The 13,501-nt window shown below is 42.7% G+C and overlaps 2 long non-coding RNA genes across 6 annotated transcripts in view; one reads left to right on the forward strand and one right to left on the reverse strand.

Annotated features, from left to right (window-relative positions):
- Nucleotides 1–237: 237 nt before the first annotated feature.
- LOC140218841 (uncharacterized) lies at nt 238–1,784 on the forward strand. Its single transcript, XR_011895029.1, has 2 exons — nt 238–298; nt 1,591–1,784. It is a non-coding gene; the product is annotated as an uncharacterized lncRNA (long non-coding RNA).
- Nucleotides 1,785–11,240: 9,456 nt separating this feature from the next.
- Nucleotides 11,241–13,501, reverse strand: part of LOC129383518 (uncharacterized) — a 46,509-nt gene continuing 44,248 nt past the window's right edge. For 3 of the 5 annotated variants that reach the window (XR_011895304.1, XR_011895297.1, XR_011895301.1), the window contains one exon: nt 11,241–11,360. This is a non-coding gene — a long non-coding RNA (uncharacterized lncRNA). Of the gene's footprint in view, nt 11,361–12,199; nt 12,379–13,501 lie in introns of those variants that run through there. The other 2 variants (XR_011895300.1, XR_011895299.1) reach the window with 1 other exon arrangement.

Below are 13,501 nucleotides of genomic sequence, written 5' to 3' on the forward strand. Positions count from 1 at the left end.
GCAACATTCATTCGCGCGTCATTGCTTCGTCCGCTTCGTCTCCGAAACACGAGACGGTCATTTGAGGAATCGCCAGTCGTTTGTCGGGTGCGAGAGGGAAAATCTGGGGGCGTTTGCGCCTTTAATTTCCCCCTTTGCCTAGGTACCACGGAGGAGAAGTTGATTTGCTTGTTTTGTATGCGTTTGTCCCTAGGCGCGCATTTTGCCGGGTGTCGGCTGGCCATGCTTCAAATGTCCTTCTTGACGAAGCCGTGTGTCGTCCGCAAGTTTTCCTCCTGCGTCTCCTTGGATGTTGCTGGTAGGTTTGTTGCGCTTTATGTCGCAACGTTAACATACGGAACGTGCGACGGGATCAGTGAACCTGTGATATCGAGGACCAATCGGATAACTTTAATGCCAAAGCATTACGCCGTGTCCATCGTATGTTGGTTATCGGTGCATACTGCACCCTTCAAGAGATTCGCGTGAACATGCATGTCTGCATGTTGAAACAGATTTAGCACCCTGTAGCTGGGAAAAGCGAAAGTCGTTATGGAATTTATGGCCGTAGACCACTCTAAAAGGTGATGGCGGCCGCAGTGTTCCGACTGGTGTTATAGAAGTGGCGGGGTGCTTTTTTCGTCCCGACGATATAATCGATTTTTACCAGTAGTGCAACAAGATGCCATACGTCACCGGCAAACGGAGCCCTCACGAGAGCACCTGAGCTTATAATAACGCTCTGTCTAAACGTACGTCCGACGTGCCTGCTTTGCTTCCGTTTCGCTAGCTCTGCGGCTCCCGCTTACAGATTTATTGCACATGGTTTTGCTGAAGAACCTTTATTTATATCGAAGGAGACCATTCAAAAATGCCATTTAATAGTCACGGAGAGCAGCATACAAAAAGCCTTGCACGAGCGAAGGTACTGCTCCAGGAGGGCATGCCTGGTCTACACTATGGCCGGCCCCTACTCCTCCCCCGGGAAGAGGCACAAAACATCTTTAATGAGACGAAAGATTGCTCATTAAACCAATAATCCGCAATCACCGACTCGGCACGAGCGCCGCACGGGCGAGAAAGTCTTTCCGACGTACACCCACTTTAGTAGTACATTTCAACTCGACATAGGTGACAGATTTCCAGAAGCACAGGCTGGTACAGTTGGCTCACTGTAGCCCAGTACTGCCTGGTACTACCATTATTATGACACACCTGCTGCTGCTATCCCTTGCCACAACTGCGCCTTCACTTCCTTAACAGCGCCAGGACATGACGCTTGGCGTCAGTAACATTTGTGACAGACAATGCTTGCCCTTTGGCAACTGATGACCCAATTAATTTGCTACTTACTTTCTTCCGAAAGTTGTGCTCATAAGTACTGCTCTTGTCGTCACTGTCAAACTGATCTCCTTTGGGTACTTTTTCTGTACCCTTCTCCCTGCACATGCTTGATCACTTTTTGTTGCTCTTCCCTGTCGCCTTTCCTCTACAGTGGCACTGTACTTTGCTATATGTGCCTGACTATTGCTTATGCCGCATGTTCACTGTAATGATTTCCTTCGCCAGATACGTGAATTATTAATTGCTAAAAAAAACTTGTATATGCAGGGTCTCCTGGAAATTCATCCACAGCTGGAAACCGAAATTGTGCTTCATCCTAGACCACAGCTTATCTCCACATCAAAGCCTCATATCACCATTATATCTCCAGTCTCGCTCACGTTCGCTCTGAACAGAAAAAAAAAAACAGTTGCTGCACTTCACAAGGCAAGAATCCATCTCATCATTTTCTCCTGGGGGGGGTATTCTGTAAGAGTACACCTAGTGTACTGCCCATTTCGGCCACTGCTGATTGGATGCAGCTGTGTGAGAGAGGAGGAGACGAGCAGCCCTAACCAATCAGTAGCGGCCGAAATGGAGTCCACTAGGTGGGCTCTTACAGAATACCCCCCCTCCCCTGCTCACCACATCTCCTTGCCTACTGCTTTCTCTTGTCATGCATGGCTTTGCACATACTTTTCGTTTCCTTTCTGCTTTGGCACTACACCTATGCTTCTTTTTTTTTGTTCAAGCAATAGCTCTGCATTGCCATTGCTATTTTCTCGGCCTTCACGTATTCTATTGCAGTCACTAGCGTCATACTTACTAATCAGTGCGGAAACAACGGAAAACACACAGAAGGGCACAGGACAAGTGCTTTCTAATAACTGAAATTTATTGAATACTAGCATCAAATGTCTCTTACCTTTGGTTGCTCCATTAACTTGCTAGAAATGCAATAGAAATTTTCATCATAAGGCCTTCAATCTTGGAGCATACTGACATTATAGCTATTTGCTTTGTGATGAAATATTGCTTTGGTAAAAACAACTAATTAACTTGGCAAGTTGTTTCCAAAGACTGCATCCTCTGCATGTCCAAATGTCCACACCTTCCAAGTTCCGAAAGAACTTCACAGCTTCAAAGGCTTTTGCTTCATGATTTTGCAGCTTAATTTCGCATTTTACCCCCATTGTTCATCTCATTAATGTGGCTGTTGTGTGACAGTACCGAACTTATGACTTGGACCTTAGCATGAAGCAATGCTTAAAAACTGTTGTGCTCTTACACGCTTTATCAAATCGCTGCTTTGTTTTAATGTTTCTGGTGCTGTGGCTTTGGTGTTGGCTGCTAAGCCCAAGGCCGTGGGATCAAATCCAAGCCGCTGCGGCGACATTTCGATCGGGGCAAAATGCAAAACATGCTGTGCGCCATGCGTTCGGTGCACGTTAAACCCAGGTGCTCAGAATTAATACAGAGTTTCTCACTATTGCATCCCTCATCATCATTTAGTGATTTTGGCATGTAAAACCACTGAGCTTAATTTTTAAGTATTGTCTTTGCCCAGTACAAATCTAGATTTTGGACGTCACTGCAAATGTAACCAATACACAAATTTAAATACTTTGTCATCTAAAGAAGAATGGGACACTATAAAATGCAATAATCACCATTATGTGCCTTGCAGCCAGAACAATATCGGCACGCTAGGAACCATCATCGCTATTGCCTGTTGCTTGACGACTCCAATACACCTCGACACAGTCAAACAGAACAGCTTTCACCTCTAACTTTCGTCCACTCTCGTTTGGCTGTTGTCTAATCATCTCGCCAAATTCTATAGTTGCTATCCTGTTCTCCGGCTGTGAATTGTGGTTGAACCACTTCAGACGTCTGTTGACGTTTTGATCTGAAAAGTGTACTGCAGTGATGTTGTTCTATACTCTTGCCAGAATAACCTACTTTTCATAAAATCAGAGTAGTAGTCAGAAGACTGGAATTTTATGCCAGCTGCATTGCCAAGCTCTTGCCAAGAACAGAGCTCAGCATCTGAGCATTCGCATCATTCTGAGTATTCTTGCATATCATTTGTGCTCGTTAAACCTTGCTACAAGACATTAATTTTCAGCAGCCAAGCCTCACAGTTTTGGTCAATCTTTTGTGCTCTGAGCTGGTTTGATGCAATACTTTTAATGGAATTTCTTTATTGCTGTCTATTATGTGGTCAGTGACAGGATTTTTTTTATGCAAGAGTGTTAAGTGGATCCTTCAGTGAAAAAGCCGACAGTATCTGTAGCAGCAAAACGGTGCCTAATTTGCCATTGACTGTGACGCCATGTGAGCACACGAGGCGCGCTCATGACTTTAGCTTGCACTTGCTGGCTCGTGTCTAAGCAGAGGAAAGCGAGCGAAGGGGAACATCTGCTGCCGCGCTACTTGGCGAGGGGAGAGTGCATTGCTACGACAGCACATCACCTTCCCTCTCGCAAGCCTGTGTTCCTTGTCTGCTCAAGCTCTTGTGTGCATTCTAACTGCGCCTCGGTAAGGCTAAATCAATATGTGCCAAGCGTCTTAACGTGCCCGCTTGCCCGCGAGGAATTCATAACTCGGCAGTGGCGTTCAGTTGGACATTAAAGTATTCACAACTCGTAAGAAGTGCTTAGGTGTCTTCGGATTTTCTTTGTACTTAATGCACAAACTTCGAAGTCATTTTTCCTGGTGAAATTAGTTAAATATCATCGTCCCTTGTCTGCTGTCCAGCCTTTGTGTGAGGCCTTATACATCTTCGCAGCCACTCCTGTCATGCACAGTAATTTGTGTACTTGTGCTTGTATCTTCCATGGCATATGATTAATTAATACATTTTATTTTCATGATCCAGCTAAACATAATCTCAAAAAGCTTCACTTGACTGCTCACTTGTCCCTGTGGCTACATTGTGTGGATGTACTATCAGCGTCAAATGAAACGCAAACAGCAGAGCGCGTGCCTGTAGCATCACTGAATGTATAGTGCACACACTTGGCCAATCATCACCCTCACAGGCGTGCACATCTGGTTTCACACACTGTGTAATGATGCTCGCCCTATACTGAGGTATTTTTCTTTCTGTTTTGCGTCTTGTTTTCTTAGATTTTTTTTTTTGCTTTCAAATAAAAGGAAAGCATAACAGAAAGAAAATTTGACTGCATTCAATGTGTTAGAAAATGTTCACTTAAATTTTTTTTCTCACAATTGTATCAAAAGCAGTGTGGCAACAGTGAGTCTTGATGAAATGAATTGGCACCCTCGGAAACTGTTTCCACTGGTAATCTGATCTTGAAGGCCATGCTTTTGCCTACTGCAAACACTGGAACTGATTTCAGGAGCTGGGAAATATGTTATGGCCCTCATGCATTGTTTTGCTTTTGCATGTGCATCTCTCGGCAGTTTGCTATTTATAGCACAAGTGAAGGAATTGTAGCAAAAGTAACACTGACACCTGTGCTGCCCTTTTTGGTGCCAGAATGTGTGAAGGAAGGCTGCTATCTGGTCTTGAAATCCATCGAAGCAGCCTTATTCCCCGACATCACACAGCCTTGCCAAAATGGCGGTTGGCACGAAGTGTCTAAAGGCAGCGACGAAATAGAATTTTCGACTTAACATACCAGAAATGGTTTTGTTTCCAACAAACTGTTGAGTGTCCTCCAGGCGAAAAGCTGCAACATACAGCTTTAATGTGCCTGAAGGCCCTCGCATGGCAGCAGTAAGTCTCCTATCGGCAAACGTATAACATACGAAACACTAATCTATTAGGATATACATTTACAATGTAGCAAAAGAAATGTGTGAAACCTAAAGAAACATTCATCTTTTCAGATAGTATTTATAAAATAATTTCCTCTTAATGTGCAACAAAGCTAAGATGCCTATTATATGTATTATACATCCCAAAAGATCATATTTTAGAAATAAACACTACAGACAACATGTCTGGTATGTACACTCAACCACAAAATATTACAGGGTGCACGAGCGTGTGGCAAAACGACCCTTCTCCCCTTCTAGCTGTGCACCCATGGTATCGAGCCTGCATGCATGCACGTTCCTCCGAGACTGCAAGCGTGCATGTTTCTGCACTTCCTCCTCGTGTGCCGGTGATATCCGAATGTAGCCGTGAGGTGCCCCTCTTCCGATTGGCGCAAAACTATGTGAAGCCTGAGCTTGTGCGTGCTGCTGCGGCTGCTTTTTGTCGAGTCACGAGCGCCGACACATACGGCCCAGTGGCGAACCCAAGTAATTTTTTTTTCTGAGCTGCACCATTTCGTGTCCAATCTTTGTTGTTTCTTTTTATGAACGGGGCATTCTCCCACAGAAGAGCATGTCAGAAAACGCCCCCTATAGAAGGAGACCGGCGAGAAGAAAATGAACTCTAAATTTCCATTGTATAAACAAAGTTTTGCCCGTCGAAGCCGCCACAGTGCCAATCACAAGAGGGGCACCTCGCGGCTACATTCGCATATCGCTGGTGCAAGGAGTAAGCGTGGAAACATGCACGCTTGCAGTCTCGGAGGGGCGCATGTGCGCAGGCGTCAGTCTCGACACCAGGGGTGCGCCGCTAGAAACGGAGGAGGGCCGTTTCGCCACGTGCTCGCGCACCCCATAATATTTTGTGGGTCAGTGTACATTGTATTATGAAAATACTGAGTGTCAATGGATATTACATGAAATAAAGAATATGAAATGTCAATTAGTTTTCTCTTTATTGTGTATTCAATCAAGTTTATAAAGATGCACTCTATATTCACAACTCGTATAATATGTGCTGAGAGCCGTTATGTTTGTCTCTATGACCATGTTGGACCTTTACTCTTGCAATAATAAACTTGGGCCAGTCACACAACCGTTTCACAACCTCTTGAAGTACAAACCGCGTCATAAATCCAGTGTACATACAGCGTAAAACAAAAGATGTAAGCAACAAACAGCACTGATAACCCTGACTTCTAACTGAATTTACCCGCCATGGTTGCTTAGTGGCTATGGTGTTGGGCTCCTAAGCACGAGGTCGCGGGATCAAATCCTGGCCACGGCAGCCACATTTCAATGGGGGGAAAATGCGAAAACACCTGTGTACTTAGATTTAGGTGCATCTTAAAGAAACCCAGGTGCTCCAAATTTCCAGAGTTGCCCACTACAACATGCCTCATAATCACATCGTGGTTTTGGCACCTAAAAACAGCGCAATTGAATTTTTTTTTTCTAATTTAATGTATAATTCGCAGAAGGAACAGTTATATAACTACTGTGCAGTGTACCACCAAAACCAAAATGTACAGAAGCAACTTTGTCCCTAAGTCATGCTACATGGAACCACTGATTCTTTGTCCTATTAAAGGCCGATGTCATATTCACATTTCTTTTATAGTGAGACCAATTGATGGCATACTTATACATTGTCTTATTGCGCCATCTGGGCTACTTGAATCATTTCTCTTGTTGTCCTCTTGCCATTACTGCATAAATTACTGAGATCAAATGCTCTTCTATCATGCACCTTGCATTTTTATGTTCACACAGCCAGCTGTTTCCAGCTTTGCCCAACAGTATTTGCTGCACAAAAGCAGGATCTTGTACAACATGGTTTGCCTTCAATGTAATGTACGACATATTACTTCTAATTTTGGCAGCTGCATAGACATTATGGCTTTCTGTTGTTGTTTTTTTGTGATGTCTTAGCATTAGAGCGCTCATGAGAAGGAAAACCCATCTGTCACCTTGTGTACAGCAAGAAAGAGGAAAAACTGGAGAGGAGGACGATGCAGTTGCGAACTGAGGAGGCACCTGATGGGACAGGAGAAAGTGTGCCATGGGGATGGGAGCACAGATTCAGCATGGCTGGAGGGGAAAGGAGGAAGCATGCGTCATACATCATTTGCTCCTGATCCAGGAGAGCCCTCCGCCACCAATGAAAGAAAAGGTGGGGTGCTGATGCAGTATGCTGACGTGCCGCACTTTCAGATAGTCGTGCTAGTGGCTCCGTTTGTGTTCTATGTACTCTATCATTAAAGCTAATGTTGGATGCAGCATCTACTATGAATGATCCTGTACAAGAGTGTTGACTGCTATGCAATGAAGAGGCTATCATGTCTCATCATTTCCCGTAAAACTGGAATCTTCAACATTTTAAGCCTTTGCATGAATCTTCAAAACAGAAATAAAAAATATATATACTGCGCCTTTCCGGAAGTGACCGGGCATTCAGTCTCCTCCACCCCTAGTTTGAACCATTTGTTAATGCCACTTGGCGAGATTGTTGATATGGCACAACTGCTCAATCTTTTCATGAAGCAATTTGCAGTGGGCTGAATTGTAGGGCAGAATTTGTTTTTTTTTTTCCCATGTGTTTCATATCTCTAACTCAGATGATTTCTGGTGATTTGAAGCTTCAGATGCAAATACTTAATTGCATTTTCAACATGCTCATCATGCATTGCCTGAGAGCGAAACAAGACATGTTAGAATGTGCTTAATAGTTCCAACACACATTTTTCTGCCAGCTTAGTATCAGTCTCTAGCAACCTTGTATTTACCTACGTGTATAGATATATTAGTTCCAAAAAAATTTTTCACCTGTGGGATTAGCTTCTCAACTTTCAAGTTCAATTTACAGGCGAATGAGAAAATTGAGTTTATTGCACGATCCCTGGTCCATATACTTCTTGCTCATGGGCATAGGTCAAGGTATACATTTCGGGACCCGTTCTAGTGGCTTAGAGGATGTCCAATGTTCCTGCTGGCTAAGAGGTTGCAGCTTCGATTATGGCCATGGTAGCTGCAGGGGATGGAATGCAAAGATGCTTGAATAACATGCTTTGGGTGCATGTTAAACCTCAGATAGGCAAAATTAATCCGTAATCACCCATTATAGCATTCCACTGGGCATTGGCAGGATTTAAAATCCCCTAATTTAATTTTGAAATGATTGAAGAAGAGATGGAGCTATCTTGCATTATGTGACATGGATTGTTTTGATTGTCCCCACTTTTTATATAAAGAGATGAAAATCATGTTTTTTTTTCTGTGAAAAAAGGGAATCACTGGTTTTCTGTCCTGTGATCAGGTGAAAAATTTCCTCTGTACATTTTAATTATAGTCTTTCATTGCGCACTAGGTACAATAGTGAACGAAAAGGTATATTTTGCATTTTGGTTCCAGTGCGCTGAATTCCTAAGAATCTTGGTGCTGCTTTATGCCATACCACTAGCCTAGGGCAATTTTCTCTTAACATGCACTGCACGTCGCACTATTCACACTCCACAGCTCACCCACTGTGCACAAAACTTGCATGTTCTGAGAATGTATTTAATTCCATGTTTATTTTCCTGAAATTGCCCATACGTGCACTTTAACTAATGTGGAGTAAATAACATAGTATTGAAAACAAAAGAATGGAAGAAAACAAGAGGCTTAATATGTATAAGTGTTGTAACAGGCTATTCCAATATTATTACTAATGAGTGAAATGCGACAAAAAATTCAGCAAAAAGAAAAGGTCATAAAATATACAATGCACTGTTTTGGAACATACCACATTTTGGCAAAATCAAGAGCCCTTACAGCTTCATTAAAATCCTCTACCATTGTTTTGGGCAGCTTGTTCCAGAGCCTTACTGACTATTACAAAGGTGAAAATTTAAAAAATTTATCGCAAGCAAACCATACACATCAACCAGTATGTCAGTATATGTCTGCACTCGCAAGAAATTGTAATGGTAGGTGGAGAAGTTAGCTGAGCAGACTTGGCATGCTATTGCCAAGTTGTTGGCAATAGCCAAGTAGTTGGCATGTTTATATACCAAGAGATCAAAAGAAGAGAGGAAGGGAAAACATGCACATGCATCCACTCGCACACAAACGAAGGAAGGGCAAGCAGTGAGTACTACGAAATGAACAAATTCGAAGTTGAATCTGTACGCCACTGTCAATAAACAAAATGTTACCCATCTCTGAACAGGGCTGAAGAAACAGAGGGCTGAAGGCAAGCTCCTGATCTAGCCACACACCCGCATTCCCTAGTACTCCGCAACCCGTACTGCAGGTAATCATAGCTACGTTGGGTTTTGACAAATTGGGTAACCAGTGGTGCCAGCTACAACATTATTTATTCTGGAGAGCAATAAGTAGCACTTGCACAGAGAAGGTTCACTTTCTAAAAACATAGTAAATAGCCTTGCCTTGTTTGCGATAGTTGGGCATGGGTCACTCATAGGTTGTGGCAAGTATTCATCGAATCCAGTCATGGCCAAAGTCAGGGAGCCAGTGTCTCTTCCGCAGAGAGAGATACTTTCCTTAACTCTAAAGTCTGGGGAAGGGCAGTACGCATTGCGAGAGTGACAGGGAAACCAGAAGACGAGTGTATTACGCAATTGTCATGCTGCCTGCTGGATCTCGACGCGGGAGGAAATGGGCAGAGAGGCACCACTTCTTGCCCAAACCTATGGCATGGCCAAGTGTATGGCATCAAGGCAGAAGCCTTATTCCAAAAACATGTTTTTTTACCCCGCTGCACCTGTTGAATGCTGGCGCACATAGTCCTGGTCTCTGTCTCCCGTTACTTTTCAGATTGCTGCTGAAAAGTGCACCTGTATTCAGAGGATATTAACAATTAAAAGGTGTAGTCTCATCTGAGGCTAGTATTTTACTGTTGCAGCACAGCATTAAAGATGTCTATCTGTGTGACTTATTTATGTCGTGCATAAGGGTGTGTTCATATAACTTAAGCTAGCCACATATGGCGACAATTTTTAATTTTGATTTCAAAAAGTGTATTTTACCACCCTAGTGTTCAGGACAACGAAAAGAATCTTAGTCCTGCAAGAAAAAAAATTTATTTCACAAACAAATAGATGAACTTCTGGTGGAGAAAGGCCAAGTCTTTAAACAGGCACTGGGAGGATGAAATCTCATTTCCATTAGTGTCTTTTTACTTCACTTCGGTGCCGCAAGTTCCACTGCACACTCTCTCTCATTCATAAAGTGATAGCTCTGCATTCAACAGAGTAAACTGTTCTTGGATGCTCTCCACATGCAAGAGATGCACTTTATTGCTTGATATCAGGAGCAGGCCCTCTAAAACCCCGTGACAATGCCCCACCATTCTTCTCTCACTGCACCCATGCACTGTTTTGCGACCCCTACCCAGGAATGTTCCAAAAGCTCTTAATCATAAATTTTCTGTTTAGGCGATCTTCGAGCCATCATGAAGTGTTCTGGTGTCTTAAAGGAAAAGAACCTGCATCAAGCACCTACAAACACTATGTCACAGCAGTGGTGGCATTTATTCAGTCACACTACTTGCTTTGTAAATGCACTAGCAAACAAATATAGGAACATGTTTTTCCAGATTGCGTAATTATGTCAATACATGTAATTTTGTAAAATTAAGGAAAGCTTTTCTTTTTGAAGAAAGGTATTTAACATAGCACTAATTCAAACATGCTGAACATGGAGCACTTGTGAATTTTCAGCTCCGACAAGAGCAAATGTATTTTCCTCAAACTTGTTGGCTCTTATCGCAACAGGCTGGAAAAATTTTAAGGCATCTTCTTTGTACATGTGGAAGCAAAAATCTGAACTTTCGTCAATCTTCAATGTTTCCTTTTTGTGATTATTTTATTCTTCATGTGGTAATCAGTTAATATTCTTAAAACTCTAGCGACAGCACTTCTTTCTTTAGGGGCTAACAAAATGCAGGTTCAGCAAAATTTGCAAAAAGCACTTGTGACTGACTGGGCACTCCTGCTTTCTTTTCTACTTTATTTTGTGAAGACATTATTGTTTTTCATAAAACTATTATTATGTAAGTTTTCTCGTTTATGAGGCACAAAAAATTCATTTTAATCATCAAAATTAAGAATGCTCCCAGGACAAGTCCGGCCAAACTTGTCAGCACACCCATAATCATTCTCAAGGCAAAAACAAGTCACTGTCAGGCCAATGTTCAGCTGTTTGCCTTGCCCAGCAGATATATGTGGTAATCTGTGTGTATGTTCCTGTACACTGTCCATTTGACAAACCTGTAAAAAGATATATAATGTGCAGTTCACACAAAAGCCCATTCTGGTGTAATTCCACTGAATGAAATGCATAGCATGGTTAGAAAGAAGGAAAGAACTGTGCCACCCGGTACTGTTTAATATTTGAGTTTTGCATTTTTTCTCTACCAGATGACAGTGAGCCCTAGACGTGATCCACGCACCTACTCAACAAGGCAGGTATGACGTAGTTGCATGACTTGTATGACTTGCATGACTCTCCTTTAAAATGTGCAATACACTGTGCAACCTGTATGCGGTTGTACTTGTTATGCTTGATTTGAAAAACATTGAGCAGACACAGACACATCAGAGTGGCGAGTTTAGGTCATGTGATCAGACTCCAGTGAACAATGGCGGTGGCTCATGCATACAGCCATTCTTACAAAGGCAGCTTTTGCCTGTGGCAAGCAGTCACCTGTGGCTCCTTTGCTCATGTCCATATAGCTTTCAAAATGTCCCTCTTGCCACACTACCTGCTGTTTAATGGACATCTTGTCAACTACAAGGCTCCACATATTTTGATGGTCTCGCTTGCTATTCTTTGAGCAACTTAAGCGCACTTACACCCTCCTTGGAAAATCCTGCTTTTCTATTACCGCTATTGTCCAATTGCCTAAAGTTCAAGGATGTGGCAAACATGCATCAAACACTTTCCTCGTGTACCTGTATGCCTGTTCAGAGTAAAGTTTAAAGTAAGAGCAAAATATCTCTGCTTAAGCAAGCAGTCTGTTGGTGTTTGTTCTCTTGTCTGCTTACCCATTCGTTGTTGCAAAAACAACTGATTTGCAGCACCAAGAATACCAAGCACAAAAACCTGCTCTCTGAATAAAATATATTGTGTGTTTTGTCTTTTCAGAACGGATTTCAGTTTAGCATTCTCTTTTTGAAAATGCCACCTTGACTGCTGCAGACTTTTCATCTCCTTTCTTTGCTTTTGCTGCTTAGAGGCAAGTCTTGCTGCACGAGCTTGCAAGGAAGCCTTCTCAGGGGTGTCGACCTACGATGTAAAACCAAGTGAAAAAAGAAATGCTAACTTGTCAGTCAGTATGCTTTCATATCTGTGCAAATTTAAACTTCTGTTAATGCTATAAATAAGCCAGGGGACATATTGGGCTGCATTCTTCTCTCTTTCCTGTCGATATCCATGTTAATCAAACCTCCCAACTTTGGGACCTTGAAAGAAAATTCGCCAACCAAAGGTGGGGAGGGGGGCCACCGACAATAAAATGATGAAATCACTCATTTTTTTGGGCTCACAGAAATGTGAGACTGAATGGCTGCCAGTACAGCTATTAGCCGTCTCAATGTTTGCACTGTGACCGGAGACTCCGCGTGCGCGCGTGTATATTTAAGGACCGCATGCTAGGTTCCGTTACAGTGGCCCCTTTCGACTCTTGATATGCTTCACCATCATTTGTGTATTCTATCAAGTGCAGCAAAGCTGACCTAAAAGACCCGGCTGTTATGCAACACCTATTACACCTTTGTCTCACACACATGCTCTTCAATGAATGTCTCCATCTGAAACGAATTTGGCTACTTAGGCCTACACACAGATGTTTTGAATTTAAATGGCACTTCAGCTAGCTAGCTTTCTAGTGCACAATGGCAATTATGACACGGCTGTGCTGCATGATGCTCCTTTTTGCATTGGGGTCGGGGCAGATATTTGGGAAATTTATGGCCATGTTTGTACAACTGGAGAATTGGTTGGAATTCAGGAGTCCCCCAGGCACATTGGGAGAGTTGGCAGGTATGATGTTAATTGGTACTTCAAACTTTTCCAGCTATGACAATTCCCTACAATTATATCATAATCCTGCTTAAAAGAACACCGCACTATCACAGTTACCACTTTATCCACATCAAAGCAAAGCCCGTTTAAGCTTTTAATATTCCATGTTCATGCGGATAAATACACCACGTCTAGTTAGTATGCATTATTTGAAATAAAACTATTTTTTTTCATACACATCACTGTCTTCTGTTAGTGTACTATACTGAACTAACGTAATAGTTCTGCAAAAACCCGCAAGGTGGAGAGAAGTAATTCATTAAGGGAAAAATGACACATCCACCCAATCATAGCAACTGCTACAAAGGAAACCCATACGGGTTCC

This window comes from Dermacentor andersoni, chromosome 6 (assembly GCF_023375885.2).
Source record: "Dermacentor andersoni chromosome 6, qqDerAnde1_hic_scaffold, whole genome shotgun sequence".
NCBI classification, from domain to species: domain Eukaryota; kingdom Metazoa; phylum Arthropoda; class Arachnida; order Ixodida; family Ixodidae; genus Dermacentor; species Dermacentor andersoni.